Source organism: Saccopteryx leptura, chromosome 10, assembly GCF_036850995.1.
Source record: "Saccopteryx leptura isolate mSacLep1 chromosome 10, mSacLep1_pri_phased_curated, whole genome shotgun sequence".
NCBI lineage: Eukaryota > Metazoa > Chordata > Mammalia > Chiroptera > Emballonuridae > Saccopteryx > Saccopteryx leptura.
Genome location: NC_089512.1, coordinates 74,941,776 through 74,960,462, shown reverse-complemented (window position 1 = coordinate 74,960,462; position 18,687 = coordinate 74,941,776). Strand labels below are relative to the sequence as shown.

The 18,687-nt window shown below is 41.6% G+C and overlaps 1 pseudogene; it reads right to left on the bottom strand.

The window, feature by feature from the left end:
- Window positions 1-550: 550 nt before the first annotated feature.
- On the bottom strand, window positions 551-7,592 carry LOC136381867 (bifunctional phosphoribosylaminoimidazole carboxylase/phosphoribosylaminoimidazole succinocarboxamide synthetase pseudogene; annotated as a pseudogene).
- Between the last annotated feature and the right edge of the window lie 11,095 nt (window positions 7,593-18,687).

Sequence of the window (18,687 nt, the reverse complement as noted above, 5' to 3'; positions counted from 1 at the left end):
TTTGGGAGAGATGCCTGGCAGTAAATGCTAAAGAGAAAAAAGAATTCGGCTCTCTCACTCGATTTGCGCCGACGCCGTCTCTTCCTGTGGGACCCCTGGATTCCCCCCGGGGCTGGACCCCGGCAATTACTGGTCATCATAGGTGAAATTATAGATGCAAATCTGGCTTGGTATTCCTGTTTGCAAGGAACAAAACCCACTCAAATCACAGCCATCCACGTGCACATACATACACATACAAAGGAAGCAAAGGAAGGGTTATATATACAGCAATGTACAGGGCATACTATGAAATGAAAGAGCAGAAAATGCACTTAACATCCTCGAAGTACTGCAAGCATTAATAGAAAGCAAAACCAAGGTTTTGTTCTTAGTCTCTCTTCAATTGCTTTGTCTCTGCTTCTGTCTGCATGTAGTTGTTATTCTACATTCTCTCTTATTTCTCTTTTTCATTAATTTTGTGTATTTTTTCACTTATTTCTTTGTTTTATCTGATTGGTTTAAACATATTTTCATCTTGCTTGATTTTTTCTGCAGCTAAACCAGAAATTTATAGTTTTTCTCCTTTAAAATTACAATGTTCCCATAAATTGCCCTCTCTGATTTTTTTTGTCAGCCTGTTCTAGGAAATTCATGTGTCCAATATACTTGCTTGTAATTTGGCCCCTAACAAATGGTTGTGTAATCCATATATATATATCTGAGCAGCAAACTGAGCTGATCCTTCTGGAGAAAGTATGGTTGAACAGCCAAAACCACTGGATAACTGAAGAGAAGACCACACATTCTGAATTTCCCAGTCTGGAGTGAGGGAAGGGCAGCTGATAACTGGGATACAGTGTTACCAGACATCACTGGTCCTAAAGCATCGTTTCTGCCTGCCTTTGCCACATATCCAGCAGGAATGCCATCCCCTTTATATCCTCTCTAATTCTCAGAGTTCTATCTGGTCCTGGATGGGCAGAGGTTACCCAGAGTTCACACAGAATGCCAAAATTGCCCCAAGCCTTCCTGAATTTTTTACAGTGACTGAGATCAGAGGTTGAGCGCTTCAATACTACAACCCTGAATTGCCTTTCTGGTTTCAGAAGCAACTCCACTCTTCCTGCAACCCACTCTAAATTTCCTTTACCACCTGGGGCCCTTCAGGAGCTGCATTCTTGTTGAGGGCACAATAAGACGGTTTGTCTTTCTGTTGGCTTTGATCTCCTCATGGGCAAAGTCTTTAGGAATTATTATCAATAATATAAAAATGAACAATTTTTTTGTGTGATGACATGAACACCAAATTCAATCTTCATATCAACCAATGCACAGTCCTGAGGCAACTAGGATTTCTCCATCATTTCAAAAATAGCCTGTGTAGCGTGACTCATGGCATCCACTTCAGTATGGCCTATAAGTCCATGAAGGAAATTTTGCAGCAATGAACAGCTCCTCAGACCATTGTCGATCAATTGGCATCACCCTTAAAAATAGCTCCACTAGCCTGACCTGTGGTGGCGCAGTGGATAAAGCGTCAACCTGGAAATGCTGAGGTCGCCAGTTCGAAACCCTGGGCTTGCCTGGTCAAGGCACATATGGGAGTTGATGCTTCCAGCTCCACCCCCTTCCCTCTCTCTGTTTCTTTCTCTCCCTCTCTCTCTCCTCTCTAAAAATGAATAATAAAAAAAAAAAAATAGCTCCACTATAGGAGGGTAAAACGTGTATCCTTCCTTGACACTAGGTTTTCTTTTGAGATAAGAACCAGTTGCTATTCTTCCACAAACCCATTCTTAGACTCATTTCACACTTAGGTGCAATGGAAATAGTCTCCCTACATTTTCTGGTGAAAGTTGTTTTGATACCTACTTTCAGTAGCAACTGAAAAATACACCTGGTAATTTTGAGATTGTAGCTTTTCTTTCCAGGTGATTCTTTTTGGCTGCATTTCCTGCTGTATTCTGGTTCTCAGAATGCAAGAAAACTTTTCTTGGACTAGCTAACAATTTGTAGACTTCTTTTGTTTCCCTCTCATAGAGTTTGTTTTTCTGTGTGTTTTGTTTTGGGGGGGGGGGGTTGTTTGTTTTTTAGTTGGAGGAGAGGAGGCATTGACAGACTCCCACATATGCTCCAACAGGGTTCTACCCAGAAAGCCCACTAGGGGCGATGCACGCCCATCTGGGGCCTTGGCTCTGATGCAATCAGAGCCTTTTTTTTTTTTTTTTTTTTAATCACCTGAGGTGGAGACCAGGGAGCCATCCTCAGTGCCCAGGATCAACTTGCTCCATTGAGCCATGGCTACAGGAGGGGAAGAGAAGAGAGAGATAATGGGAGAAAGGGGAGGGGGGGACAAAGAGAGAGAGAAAGAGAGAGAGAGAAAAGAGGGGGAGGGGTGAAGAAGCAGATGGGTGCCTCTTTGTGTCCTGGCCGGGAATCAAACCCAGGACATTCACACACCAGACCAATGCTCCAACACTGAGCCAACCAGCCAGAAACTGTTTTTTTCATTGTTGTTGTTTTTTAACTAATGTCACCATTATCCTGGGTAGACTAAAAGCCTCTTTCTCATTTCTAACTCTACCTCTATATCTCTTTTTATCTTTCTTAATCAGTTCTTTCTGCTTCTTGGCACAAAAGCAAACACCATGACCCATTGCTGACTTTACTTTTCTCTTTAAATGCTCAACAGATACTATATAGAATCTCCGAAGCACAAATCCAGTCCCCAAGAGAGAGAATCTGATTGGCTGAACTTGACTAGGGATTACAACTGACCTACTCATTTGTGGTCAAGGCAACAAGTCACATGCCCAGTCAACAGGGACTGTGAAAACTAACTCTTTGCAAAGTGTATGACCAGGTTCTCAAAGAAAGAAGGGAGGAGCTGGTAAAGACATGGTTGACAGAGGCAATTATAACAATTTCTAAAACAAAATCCATAATATGGACAAGAAGTATAGTTACTTGCTTCTCAGGTATGGTCTCAGCAAAAGTATCTTGATGGAATCATCTCATTTGTTATTCCAAGTGAAACCTTTCTTGCACTCTCACTGGATAAAAATAGCTAACCTGAGCTTCTCTGGGAAGTTTTATTTGACCCACAGAATAACAGTCTTGATGGGGCTTGACTGGATAACCTGTTGGGGACAAATAGCCTGCAGTTTATTTCTTTCTGCTGACTTTTGGCTCACACACTACAAGAGTCATGTAACTGTAATCTGACTACCCCTTTCTATGTGCTGGGAGAAGCTGAGACAGGGCTCTGCTCAAAGAGACACCTGGTTTGGGGGACCAATTCTATTGCTCAGCACCTCATTGTGTAGATGCTGTTGTACCAGCCAAGGCCCCCGGCATGACAGCTGACATCCAAACAACTAAGGAGATATCAGCCAAATAAGTTTGTAAATATGATGTATATGTTTGCTCGCTTATAGTTTGCATTGGGTGTGGGGGACAGGCTGTAAGCAGGCAGGGTTGTTATACCCTAAGGCTTAGTTTTAAGACTAAACCTTTCCCGCCCTTTTAATACTAAGATTTTTTTCAAAACTAAGCTTTTCCCACACCTTTGACTGTTGCATGATGTGGGGTGATGCACTCTTATGAGGAATCCCATTTATGCCTCAGATAAGTGATTTTGTATCAGAAACTTCCTTATTTGTATATTGGTTTGAAGGTTTTGATTTCTACACTATAAAATGGGGCAGACCGGGGGCTCTCTCTCTATTATACACTTTGGTTCCTGAAATTAGCATTGCATAGGAGAAGCAGTCAAGATGGCGGAGTGCTGAAGGAGAAGCCAGTTTGTGCAGAGTTTGTGCAGAGAGAAGGAGATGGGGAATAGAGGTGAATAAGGCTGGTGAGGTAGAAACCTTTGATCCTAGGAAACTCGGATAAGTCAGTAGCTTTGTGAGCACTGAATGGAAAGGAAAGTGTTTTCCCACTGTGAGTATTTCTTGCCCTCCGGGTGCAAGCTAGGATTAAAGCTAATGGCCCACCAGTTCTTGGCTCCATTGTTTTATTACCTTCTGTCCAAATCAAATGCGAACCTGCATGGGCCAGGTGGCTGTGATGGTGGCCATGGCTACTGGCTTTACAGGAGACATTAACAAAGGGACCATTTACAACAATGTGAACAGGGTAAGAGAAACCAACAAGGGGTGATGTAGCACCTCAGACCTCGTGAAAGTGGGAGCTGTCATAAGTGTCTAAAATTTACAAGTGAGAAAACCAAACTTCACTCTACTACCCACGTGGTCCTGGGAGGCTCAAGAAAACCTAAGACACCAGGAAAACAGAAACTCTCTGAACCCCTTCCGCACCGTTCCCTCCCCGCCCCCTGGCCTTCTCCCTCGGCACATGCTTCCCTCTTGCTTTCTGTCTGCAGTTTTTCAAACAAAACATGCTTAGGCCTCCATGGATTTAGACAGGGTCCCCTCATTTGAAGGCTTTCACCAGCCTCATACCCGACAATCCAGGAGCATACATTAGTTGTCCTTGCTTACCTAGTGTCCATCCCCCCTCTCATGACCACACCTCTTTTCCTTTGGAAAGTGAACTAAGTGGTCCATCATACCAGGTGGGCATACCACACTCCAGGGTCAGAGGTGAGTCCGCAATTGCAGGATGGGTGCAGGGATGGGCTTGCATCCCAATCAGGCCAAAGAGTCAATGCTGAAAGAGTTGCTGTCACTTTATAGCAAAAGTGTTTCAGTAAGGGTTCTTAGGCCTGTAGAGTGTCACCTGGAGAAAGCTATCACAGAATACAAGTGACACAGTAATAGCCAGAGCAGAGCACTGTAGAGAGATGGGTTCATGGCAATGTTGTGCGAGCACCTGACTCCAGCCTTGCAGGGGAGCGGCAAGCCAGGGGGCCAGCGCTGCCTGCGCCTCTCGGTGGTGAGCGCCAGGAAGCCCCCGTCTGGCCTGAGCCAGTTGAAGCTTTCATCACTTGCACTGCACTCTCCTAGGTCTCACCACCCCTGAATCACTCCCTGCAGCGGTATCTGTCACTCTATATGGTCTGATGTCTTCATTGGATCTCCCACTAGACACTAAGTTCTTCCTTTTCCTTCTTTGCTCAGGGACTGACACATTAGTAAGTGATTAATAAATGTGAAAAAAAATACAAAAAGTCAGGGTTCCAGGATAAAGTAGCTCAGTACTCCTGGCTCTTTAATAATAGTAATAATCCTGGCAGGATAACTCAATTAGTAAAAGCATCATCCCAATATGCAAAGATTGCCAGTTCTATCCCTGGTCAGGGCACATACAGGAACAGATTGATGTTTCTGTCTGTCTCTCTGTTTCTCTAAAATCAATAAGTAAAATTTAAAATCATTATCATCATCATTGCTACCATTTATTAAGCACTGTGCCTTTGATGATTTTATAAGCATTATTATATTAGGTTATCAGAACCATTACAACATGCAGTTCTGTTAAATTATATTGCTTATAAGAAAGCAAAAGCTCAGAGATTTTAAATAACTTGTCCAAAGCCACACAGCTAGAAGTGGCAGGTACAAGATACCCACTGACCTTCAGTTCCGAAGCCCATGCCCTTGTCTGTGCTCTTGGGGGTGATACCCACTGACCTTCAGTTCCGAAGCCCATGCCCTTGTCTGTGCTCTTGGGGGTGATACCCACTGACCTTCAGTTCCGAAGCCCATGCCCTTGTCTGTGCTCTTGGGGGTGAACAACCCTCAAGCCTTTCTTTTCACTTCTCTTCTTCCCTGAAGGAAGCCACCTATCCCGACTTACCCCTCTTGACCCTGCCCTTCTTAAACTCGAGCAGAACAGGGAAATAGGACTAACTTATTTCCCTCTCCTGCCTTCCAGTGCCAGGCCTTGCACTTGATCAACCTCATGGTTTCATGCCGGGCTGGGCAGAGAAGCATCTTCTCCAGTCCAGAAGCACTTTGGGGGCTAAAAAGTATGGTGGCACCTGGATCATGAAGTTCAAACTCAAAAGTTTAGGAAAGATCAGAAACCTGACACCCACTGCTACAAACATTGAAGCTGCCTCCTCAGACCGCCCAGTTCTCCTTAGGAGCTCCTACCAGTATAAACAGCATCTGAGCGTACAGCCTTCAAAGACAAACCTGAGTTTGAATTCTTGTTCTTTTGCAACATGAATAACCTTGAGCAAACTATATTAACTCTCTCAATCTTAGTTACCTCATCTTAAAATGAGAACATCTACATCAAAAAAATGTGGGAATAACTATAATTATCTAAATCTTATCTTTTTCACATAACTGAGAAATTAAAAGCTTCCAGACCCTGGAGAGGGGGAGGTATATTTTCCCAAGACTCCATACCTTACTGCCTATTGTTCCAGATACACACATTCATATGTCTACACCTTTGCACAGGTGCTTCTTCTCCAGGAAGCCTTCCAATCCTCCTTCCTCCAGTGGTGTAAAGAGTTGCCAGATTTAGCAAATAAAAATACAGCACAACCTCTAACAATGAAAAGACCAGGACCAAAAAGTTTCACTGGTTAATTCTTCTACCAATGATCTGCAGAAGAACAACACTAGTCATTCTCAAACTCTTCCAAAAAATTGAAGAGGGAACCTTCCAAAGTCATTTCATGAGGCCAACATTGCTCTGATATCAAAGCCAGACAAAGATGCCACAACAAAAGTAAACTACAAGCCAATATATAAAAACATAGATTACATGTACACATAAATTCTCAACAAAATCCTAGCAAACCAAATTCAACAGCACATTAAAAGGATCACACACTATGACCAAGTGGGATTTATCCCTTAAATACAAGGATTATTTAACATATGAAAATCAGTTAATGTGATACACCACATTAATAAGATAAAAAATAATCACATAATCATCTCAGTAGATGTAAAAAAAAAGAGCATGGTAAAATGCAATACTCTCTCATGATAAAAACTCTGAACAAACTAGAATAGAGGGAAATTAACTCAATATAATAAAGGCCATATATGAAAAGCCCACAGCGAACATCTTATGGCAAAGTGAAAAACTGAAAGCTTCTCTTCTAAGATCAAGAACAAGGGGAGGTTGTCCATTCTCACGACTTCTAGTCAGCATAGTACTGGAAGCCCTACCCCTTCAACCAAAAGGCCCGTACTGAGGTTTCGGGTGGTTCTAATGAAGTTCTGTGGGAGAGTGACCCAAAGCTCACAGTGGCTGAGGAGCTGCCTCTCCATCCATGGCCTGCTGGAAAGGTCGGCTCCGCGCGCAGCGGCGGCGGAGGACTCCCCGTCCACTGCAGAGAGGTCGGCTCCGCGCGCAGCGGCGGCGGAGGACTCCCCGTCCACTGCAGAGAGGTCGGCTCTGCGCGCAGCAGCAGCGGAGGACTCCCCGTCCACTGCACGGAGGTCGGCTCCGCGCGCAGCGGCGGCGGAGGACTCCCCGGACTCCCAGTCCACTGCAGAGAGGTCGGCTCCGCGCGCAGCGGCGGCGGAGGACTCCCCGTCCACTGCACGGAGGTCGGCTCCGCGCGCAGCAGCAGTGGAGGACTCCCCGTCCACTGCAGAGAGGTCGGCTCCGCGCGCAGCGGCGGCGGAGGACTCCCCGTCCACTGCAGCTCCAAGGAGAGGAATGACCTCCCTTTTCATTTAACTCGTAGACCTCATGTTTTCATATTTGCAGTGTGTTAACTCCCAGTCTCCCTGCAGAGTTCCTGTTTGAGGTTTCCAAGATTGAGGGAAGGTCTGATGTGGGGCGAGGGGCTGGCCCTGCCTGTCCTGCCAAGTGCAGTCAGCAGGAAAGGAGAAAGAGTAGAGGGCAGTCCCTTCTGGAAGCTTCACCTCGGCAGCGACCTGGCTCTGAGGGGTTGTTGGCTTTTTCCTAATATCTTTATGATTTTTGTGGGTGGAGGGGAAGATATGTGCTCATTACTTTAAAGATTCAAGCAAAACCAAAAAGCTCAGAAATACATGAACAAGCATCCCAAAGTCCACCATGCAGAAGTTAATTGTTATTAGCATTCAGAGATGAAGAGTTTAGGGCTCCTAAGAGGAAGTGGCTGATTTTAGGGCAGGGCCAAGGAAGGTGCCGGATGAAACTGGAGCATCTTATTCTAGAAAAGAAAAAAATGCTCAATAAATAAATAAATAATGATGGGACATTTCACAAGGACACAGAAGCTGGCTAGAGCGAGCTCCAGTGGCCAAATGTAAGTCAATTTAGGCATCAAAATCATTCAGGCTAGTAGTGAGTTATAAACAATTAAAAATAGGAATGCTTGAGCCTATCATAAAAATAAACTGATAAAAAGTAATGATGGGACGAAGGGAGAGCTGTTGCTTACAGGAAAATCCCCAGGGCCGACAGACAAACACAAAGGGAGCGCTGCGGCTGAGAAACCCTCAGATTGCTGATAAATTGCAAGGGATAAAAATAGTGAGTATATAGTGAAGAAATGAGACAACACCTTGACTTAGTGCTCAGAAGTAATTTCACCAGTGAAGGGCAGTAGACACTGTGTGCCTCCAGATATGATACCTGTAAACATACAACGTCACTTGCATAGGGTTCCAGCTGGGAACATAACCTAAACCCAATCATGAGGAAACACCATGACTCAAAACAAGGAATAGCCTATTTTAAATGGGGTTGTGCTGTACTTAAAATTGTCAATGTCATAAAAGGCAAAAAAAGGGGGGGGGGCTTGTAAAAATGTTCCAAATTAAAAGAGAAGAAAAAGATAACTAAATGTAACACCTGCCAGAACCTAGACTGGACCCCGTATTGGGGAAAACTAATATAAAGGACATAAATGGATCAATTGGCGAAAATGTTATATGAGTGATGGGTTACATAAAAGTTTATCAATTTAAAATTGGTTGAAATTTTAGCTTTATTGTAATTTTTGGAAAAGAGCATTTTTAAGATGTATTTAGGGATAAAGAGATGATATATACAATTCTCATGGTTCATAAAAATATCATAGAGCAAATAAAGCATTTGCAGTAAAAGTTAGCAGTTGAGGATTCTGAGTATAGGGTAGGAAAGAGTTCTTTTTACTATTGCTGAAATTTTTCTATAAAATTAAAATTATTTCAAATAAAAAGTTGAAAACATTTTGAAGAGATGAGGAGAAACATACAAAGACCTAAAATGTGGTGGGAGAAATGACAGTTCATTGATTGACACATTCATTCTCCCATTCACTCACCCATCCATCCACCCACCCACCCCATGAATACTAGCTGAACATGCCTTAGTGCCGGTACTAGTGTTACAGATGTGAATTAGGCCTGTACTCAACGAGCATAGTTTTTAAATTTTTATTTAGACAATTAAATTTAAAGTGGTGACATTAATCAATAGGAGTATACATAGATTTCAGGTGAACGTTTCTATAACATTTGAACTGTTGATTATGTTGTATAATCATCACCCAAAGTCAAATCATTTTCTGTCACTGTATATTTGTCCCTCTTTACTCCCTCCACACTCCCCCTCCCCAGTAACCACTTCACTTTTATATATGTTCATGAGTCTCGATTTTATTTCCCACCTCTGTGTGAACTCATACAGTTCTTAGCTTTTTCTGATTTACTTATTTCATTCAGTATAATATTCTCAAGGTCCATACATGTTGCCATAAATGGCAATATGTCATCATTTCTTATGGCTAAGTAGTATTCTATTGTATCTATGTACCACATTTTCTTTATCCAGTCCTCTATTGAAGGACACTTTGGTTGTTTCCATGTCTTAGCCACTATGAATAATGCTGTGAAGAACATGGAGGTGCATGTGTCTTTACACACCAATGTTTTTGAGTTTTTTGGGTAGATACCCAGCAGAGGGATTGCTGGGTCATATGGTAATTTTAGTCTTAATTTTTTGAGGAACGACAATTCTTTCTTCTATAATGGCTATACTAGTTTACATTCCCACCAGTAGTGAGTGAGGGTTTCTTTTTCTTTACAGCCTCTCCAACACTTGTTATTACCTGCCTTGTTAATAGTAGCTCATCTAACAGGTGTGAAGTGATATCTCATTGTAGTTTTGATTTGTATTTCTCTAATAGCTAGTGAAGATGAGCATATTCTCATGTATCTGTTGGCTATTTATGTCTTCTTAGGAAAAATGTTTGTTCAGGTCCTCTCCTCATTTTTTAATTGGATTGTTTGCTTGTTTGTTGTTAAGCTTTGTGAGTTCTTTATATATTTTTGGATATTAATCCCCTATCAAAGCTATTGTTCGCAAATATCTTCCATTTGGTTGGCTGTCTTTTTACTTTATTGTCAGCTTCTCTTGCTGTGCAGAAGCGGTTTAGTCTGATGTAGTCCCATTCATTTATTTTTGCCTTCACTTCCCTTGCTTTTGGGGTCAAATTCATAAATTGTTCTTTATGGCCAAGGTCCATGAGTTTAGCACCTATGTTTTTTCCTATGTAATTTATTGTTTTCAAATCTTATATTTAGGTCTTTGATTCATTTTGAATTAATTTTTGTTCAGGGAGACAGACTGTAGTCAAGTCTTATTCTTTTACATGTGACTTTCCAATTTTCCCAGCACCATTTCTTGAAGAGGCTTGGGGCACGAGTGGTCTAATGGTGAGCATAGCTGCCTTTCAAGGGCCATATATATAAGAAGGAAAAAATGTCATCTGAAATTGGTTAAATCAGAGAAGAGTTAACACTTTTTGCATGGTCCTGTATTTTCTGCACATTGCTATTCAAAGCTTTGTTCTTGCAACTACCTGTAGCCCAAAAAGTCACATTTATTGATCAAGAGACTTGGAAATTTTCATAATCCCATCATATTATAAGGAAAGAAACAGAGACCCAGTGATTTAACACAAGTGGTAAGATTATCTTCTCTAGGTGGTTCATCTCTGAGTATCTCACTGGATGCTTCTGTGAGTTCCCAAAACTTCTTTATAAATACCAAAGACTCAGATTTTATCAGCTTTTCTAAGCTCCAGGAGCAGCCCTCTCTGCTTGAACTAGTCCAGTGGTTCTTAGTTGGGGCAATTCTCTACCCCATTCCCACCAGGGAACATTTGGAATGTCCATAGATATTTTTGGTTACCACAACTCAGGGGAGCAGCAACTACTGGCATTTAGTAGGTAGAGGCCAAGGATGCTGCTAAACATCCTACCATGCCCAGCACAACCCCACAACAAAGAATTGTCTACCCAAAATGTTAATAGTGCACAAATTGACAAATCCTGAACTAGTCTAAAAACTCAAAGCATTTCAGTTAGAGGAGAAAGATGGAAAGGAGAAGTATGGGAAGAAGAGTATATAAGTTAAGAATAGGTTCATCTGCAAGAAAGAGAAAACCCAAAATCAAGATGGTGTAAACAGAACGTGCTTATTTCTCTTTTTCTTAGAGAAGCACACTGATGCAGTCCAGAGCTGGCTTGAGCCGGACTCTGCCCAAATACTTCCCTCTCCTCATCCAAGCTGGTGACTTGAACTTCAGTCATCATGTCCTCATTCCTGCCAATAGGAAGAAGGAACACAGGCACCTCCCTTGAAGAACACATCACAAAAGCCACACCCAGGACATTTTCTTATATCCATGGGACAGAACTTACGCACAGGCACACTGAATTACCAAAGAGAATGGAAAATGCAATCTTTATTCCAGGAAGCTGTGAGCTCAATTAAAAGTCAGAGGTTCTATTACTAAAGTACATAGGATGAATAAATGCTGGGAGATAGCTCACACAGCTGAACACAAATGCACAAACTAGATACTTGCTTTGGGGATTTTTGGTGTTGTCTTTTCATTCACCTATTTTTCTGTATTCTCCTTCTGTACTTGATGTTTGTAATTGTTAAAGCAACAAGTGCCATTATATAAAACTGCAAATTATGTAATAACTAAGAGACAAAAATCTTTAGGGAAAGGTGACAGGGAGGACTTGCATTGTTCCCAAGCAGAAAACATTCAAACTCTTAATAAGAGTGTAAAGATTGTACAGAAATATGAGAAAAAACAAGACCCCAAAATACAGGTATGTATATATTCTCAACTAAATGCTTCAGCTAATAATGACTTTCCATAAAATCTATACCACTTTGTGTAGGCTTATCTCTTATATCATGTCACAAAAATATTCAGCAAATTTTAGATTATTCTCACATTATTCTGTCCTCTACAATGACTTTTCTACTTCTTCAAATACTTTGTCAAGCTATCAACAGATTAGTGAAAAGCCTGTGGCTCAAACTGTGCATTTCTCCAAAGTAATTTTTAACCAAGGGATATTGTACTTTACAGTTGCTGATATAGTCACTCTTGAATTTCTTGGAGGTGTCAACTGCTTCATGAGTTTCTCACCTTTTGTTTCTTGTTTTCTGATGAAATGCCGCTGTCCAGCATAACATCCAGACAGATAACTCTGAGTTTACAGCCGGACTTACATACAGATTCACCATCCAGGATACAGAGCAAATTAAAAATGTTTGCCTCAATACCTCATATTGAATTGCAAACAACTCGGGCTTCATTTGTGTGAGTGGGTGGGACTAGATCTCACCGGGCTCTGGAATAGAATTCACCCACTGTTTTTGCTCAAGAATGATGCCAGCTTTCTTCCTTGGAGACTGGAGGAGACTAGTTATGAAAATTAGATTTGTGCCTCTTGTAAATATGCAGACTCATACTCCAAACCTCTCACTTTTGATGTTATAATAAAGAAAAAATAAGCTGGGGGAAGTAAGACAACATTCTCATTTCTGAACTTAATTTGCAGCTGACTTACCACACTCTGAGCCACATGTAAGAATAGAAGTAATTTCCCCTTAGACACAAATTAGAATAAGCCTCTTTTCTCCAGATGGGATGGAAATCAGGAAAATCTGGTTATTTGGATAGAATGAGTTATTAAGAGTCAGTCTTTGGAGCAGAATGTGGGGCCTGCTAATTTCCTGAAATTTTGGACAAAACTTTTTTTTCTTCCTACATAATGTCACAATATCTAACATTTACTGAAAGCATATTTGTTGCTAGGCACACTGCTAAATCCTTTATTTAATCTTTTAACAGCCTTTTGATTTAAAAACTGTATCATTTCCATTTTCACAGATTAAGAAGCAGAGTCTCGAAAAAGTTGAGTCACTCGCCCAGGTCACAGAGCTGGTAAATGACTGGACTTTGAGTCAAGCTCTGGTGATCCTGATTCGCTTACATTTTCTTAATTCTTTTTAGAATTTTTAAGTCTTTAATTCACATGGAATTTATTTTGAAACATGATATGAAATGAGACATTAATATTTTGTTTTCTATAAATGTAACCAATTGGCCTGTCACATTTTTAAAACAATTTAATGACAAGGTGAAATGTTTATGACTTATATTAAGTAGAAAAAAGAGAAAAACACTTAGTTTTATACACAATAAGAAACTACTTTAACATCATCTATGTATAGTCGCTGATATGTTAACTACTGAACAGTTACATGGAAATATCACCCTGGAAACTGGTGCAGAATCTAACAGGTATTGTCAGACTGCTCAGGTGGAACTTAATCCCGGATCTACCTCTTACTCCCTCTGGGCAGCCTCCTGCAAATTACTTAACCTCTCTGTGCCCAGGCTCTGGCCTAGAAAATATGCATAATAACACTACTTATCTTCTGAGGTGGCTGAGCAGATTAAATAAGTAGAGCCATGCAAAACATTTAGCATAGTACTCGGCACTTAAGAAACACGGTACGTATAAATAAATATGCCAAATACAAATGCTTTAATAATATGTTTTGATTTGTTTCAAATTGTCTACAGTTAGTTGTTTTGTTTATTTTGCTTTTTATACTCAGAAAAAAGGGCCAATTTTCTAAAATCTGTGTCTTAAGTGTTCCACTAATGCCAAAATAATATAAAGTCAAAAAGTAAGCCCCTTACAAACTCCCGTCTGAGATGCAGCTTCACTGGGAGAACCCCTCTCCCTCCCTTGCAGAAAACAAGGTCCTCGTTTCCATGAGCTGATAACCAAGGGAACATTAGAGCAAAGACTGAGGGAAATGTAGACTCTTTAAATAACAAATTGAGGTATTTGGCATTATGAAAACAAGAAGCAACAAATGTAAATAAGTCCCAGGTAAGTCATCTCTAAGTCCCTGAAGTGTTGTAAAAATTGGGAGTATGTTATATTACATTATAAATTATAATTCGATCTTGAAGTCTGTTTCAGTAATAGGTCTGGTAACTGGTGAGAAGTATCCTAATTCACACTGCATTTCATTGCTAGAAATAGCATCAAACCTCATCGCTCATGAGACAGCCTGTCATGTATATAAAAAAGAGCTAGGCAAGGCCAGAGGAGTCTGATCCAGGTACGTTCTTAGATGCAGGGAAATGCAGAGGCATAGGGAAGATTATTTAAAATAATATTGTTTTCTTGCCAAACTTCCTCAGGCTTCAGGGGAACATAACGAAGCACAGATTTATCTGTGTCTCTTCTGAGATGATTGATGAGAAAATCAGCTGCTAATAACTGGGGAAACAACTGGGAGAAACCTTAATATGTTTTATATAGCTGAGTCACTGCAAATGTTTAGAAATTCAACATGTGGAAGAAAAGGCTAAAAGACTCGTCCTGGCACCCTGTTATTGTTCTGGGAAATGGTGGTTGAATATTTCCTTCCAAGACCCCATCCCAGTGGGACTTAGAAGTCTGAGAAAAATGGATGGTAGCTGTGTGACTTGGAGCTCATTTCTTGACCACTCTGAACTTCAATTAACTGCCTGTTCAATAAGAATCCCTACCTGGCAGCAGTTCTGAGAGGACCCCAAACAATTCATTTAAGGTATTTACCTTAGCACCTGACACCTAATGGGTACAGCTGTAGCTATAAGCATCATTGCTGTGGGCCTGACTTCAAGTGCCCTGAGAGATTGTCTGAATCACCTACTCCTGCAACTAATTTACCGGTGTTTGAATCCCTTTAAGGGCAGAATAGTCTTTCCCCTGCTATTATAGATGGGGCTTAAATACAAATATCTAGAATGGATAGTAATTTAGTTAAATTGACATTAACTTTACATTGATGACTTATAGCAGATTATAGCAGGTTCTGAAGGGTAGAAGGAAGAAAACTCTCCATGCATTTGCTTAGCACCAACTATGACCTAGGTTTGCACTTGTCCCTGGAAGGCGCAGGGCAGAGGGGCGAGGAGCCTATGGTCCTTGACAGTGCTCCTCTCTCCTGGCTCTTGCACTCATCCTCCAAGCCTTCCAGCTCAGATGCACTTCTTGGGTTCCGCTAGTGCCTGGCTCTGCAGTTCTCTGGTCTTACAACTCCTATGACAGAGTCCTCCAGAGACTGTGTAATGGCCAGTCTCAATCCCCACAGTCAGATGCGGAAGAAATGACTATTTCTTTGTCTCAGCTAGGTTTAAATCAGTTTTCAAGCCTCACTGTCTCCAGGCTGGATTGGAATTCTCTCTCAGTCACCTCTCTGGGAATCCAGAGAGATTGAGTCTACATGCATCAGACAGCCTAGGCCCCAGTGTGCTGTGTGTTCAGGATAACTGGGCTCCCAACCACTGTCTCTGACTCCAGGGCAGTAACGGGCTCCTTAGGGAGTGATTTCTCCCTCAATCACTCTGCTTTTGACAACTGGCTGTTTGTTGCCTGTTGTGTCTTCCTGTGATTCTCCATACTGAGTGTGCCTGCAAAGGACAAGGGCTGAGAACACCTTTGAAAGCCAGCCAGCTGGAAATTGGAAGACAGAGGTCTTCAAGCAGCTGCTGTGGTGGGGGAGGATAATATAGAGAATCTCTACATCTAGCTTCAAAGAGGCACTTGTTTGCTGTGGCTGTGGGCTGGGGGTACCGGCTGTGGGAATGAAGAAGCCTCTAGACAAGTGCTTTTATAAATCCATCACTCCCCTCCCCCAGCAGAGAATTGTTAATCAGGTCCTGTTGCTGAAGTTCCCTTAACTGCTTGACAGCTGGTAGTCAGGTTGCCATGTCAACAAGAAAAGAACCTAACTGGGGCTTTGTTTACTCATCACCAGGTTCCCTGTCTGAGTAGCTTTCAGCTGTGGGAGAAGTTAAGACATCTGACCTGTGACTGCTCCCCTGGGCAATAGAATTGTTTTGAGCCCTGTGGGGAGGACTGGGAGCTTGCACAGAGATCAAATTGTGGGAGGAGGGATGGGAGAGGGGCAAGGGGCAGGGCCGTCTCAGGAAGCACCTGTCGCACTGATGGGGAATTCACATTAATGGCATGTCTCTTGTGTGTCTGAAACTCTGCTGGAAGCTACCTGGATTTTATTTTATTTTATTCTCACAACTATCCTAAGTATTGATATTAGTATGCCCACTTTATGGATGAGATAAGAGAGGGTAAAGGGCCAAACAGAAGAGCAATGGTTAACTAGGTGAGGATAAATTGGTTCATAAAATGAATCATTATCAGCCATTTAAAAATCATATCTAATGACTTTTCCAAATCATAATACAGAATATCCAAGTGATAAATATATATGATGAACAAAGAATAATATTGTGGAAATAACCAAAGACCACCCAAATGAGAGCAAGCAAAGGTTATTTGTTCAGAGCTTTCTATACAAGGGAGTCAACCACCATCATTTACATTTGTCAAAGACAGAAGCCAGGAGCAGCTTGTAGTGGAAAAAGGGCGAGATTTCAGCCATGTCCCAATGAGAGGATGTTGGCATGGGAGACTAAAGATGTGCTGATTGGGAGTGGGACATCCTGTGTGATTAGCTAAGGGAACATATTTGTCGTATACTAGATGGCCCAAAGTTGGAAGCAGGGACCAAACATTAGGGCAGTCAACAGTTATTGACCAAGTCCTAAGGATTGGGGGCTGATTACTGCAGACCTTGTGGGTTAGCTTCCTATTCTGGGTGCTACAGGTCATGGGTCACAGCTCTAATTTTATACAAGATCTGACCATTGTCTGTGTATCCAGCCTCTACTATACAGAATGGTAACAATATATCCAGTCTCTCTGTACACAGAATGGTAACAATATATCCAATCTCTCCATATACAGAATGGTAACAATAGCTATCAGGAAGGATTAGACCTTTGATTGATTTTTTTTGTTTGTTGTTTTTTTCTAATTCCTTTTATATATTTCTCAATGTTCTGCAATAAACAAATATTTCTTTTTTAATATTTTAGTTACTGTATTTTAGACAGAGGGGAGAAACACAGAGAGAAAGAGGAGTAGGGAAAAACAGGAAGCATCAACTCATAGTAGTTGCTTCCTGTATGTGCCTTGACCAGCCAGGGTCTGAAGGCAAGAGGAATAGAGAGAGAGTTTTTGTTTTAAGATGAAAAAAGCCTAGAGATGGATGGTAGTGATGATTGTACAACAATTTGAATATACATATCACCTGTATCAGGGATGAGTGAGCAGTTATTGTTATGGATCCTATAGTTACTAAAAAATTGGAGAATATTATAAACATGTCAACAAATGTGACAACCAGATTTAGGGACACTACCCTTCACATACACACAAAAACAAAACTATTGAAACTAGCTACTGCAAAGAGGAATGTTTATGGAGGAGTCTGAGAGGTATCACCAAGGTTTCTCAATGTGTTTATATAAAAATTCCACCTCAACAGACCACTTTCCACTTTACTGAGGGTGGCTCAGAAAAAGTGGAAAAGGGATGAGATATAACAAGTTTTCAAGTGACATAGGTGCTTTATTAAAATTAAACACAGCTGCATGAGTTCATTCAAAGTGGGGTGCTCAGTGGCAATCTATCCATAAAGCACAGTCACTCAACCTGTAGATAATATATTTGAAGATTCTGATAATGTATACCATAAGGTCTGAATGCCATGAAATTTTCAATATTCATGGGAAGTTTTATTTTTGTGTTTATTTTGCAACAATGACAAATGATACTAAATATTGTGCAGACATTTCCTGGAAAGAAATCCCATGAGGTTTATGTCATGAGCCTCATTTTAAAGGCCAGGAAACTGAGGTGACATGCCGAAGGTCACAGTGTGAGTCAAGCCGGGTCTGCTGAGTCTCCCAGGACAGAAAATAGCCCAGTGGTTAAGAGCTCCGAGTTGGAAGTCAAGCAAACCGCCCAGCATGGAATCCCAGCCCCAGCACCTAGGGGCACGGTGACCTCAGGCAAGTTACCTAACCTGAGCTTAATTTTCTTCACTTGAAAATGAAAATAAGAACAACTTTCCTTCAGGTATAGAAGGAAATTTATAAAAAAAAAAAAAAAGAGACATATTGATGAAACACAGTGAGGTTTGAACTAGAGTTTCATCTTGGTTTGTGTTCACCCTCCGACAAAGATTTGAGTGCAAAGATTTGCAACTAGTCCCACAAGTGTGCGTAGGGCAGTGGGAAAGTGAGGCAGGGGATGGAAAGCAGGCAATAAAGAGTGGGTTATCAAGCAGATACCACTAGGGTAACTGGTGCTCCATTGGCTGGGAACCATCCGAGCCAGTGTGAAATGTGCCTTGGTTATCCCAACTGAGGGCTGAGGCAGCTGGGCTGTTCCCCCACTACTCCCTGTCCAGCACTGATTGAGAACTTCCCGTTGCATCAGCTCATGGTGCTGGCATCCTGCTCTGGGAAAAGCATGCTCACTGCCAGAAAAATATCCTCAAGCAAAGATCTGCAGACACTGAAGTGAGGACTTTCTGTGTGTAGAGATGCTGCGTGCTGAGAAGTCCCGGATGGGCTACAACAGTTTCTGCTACAATACTAAGCAAAGA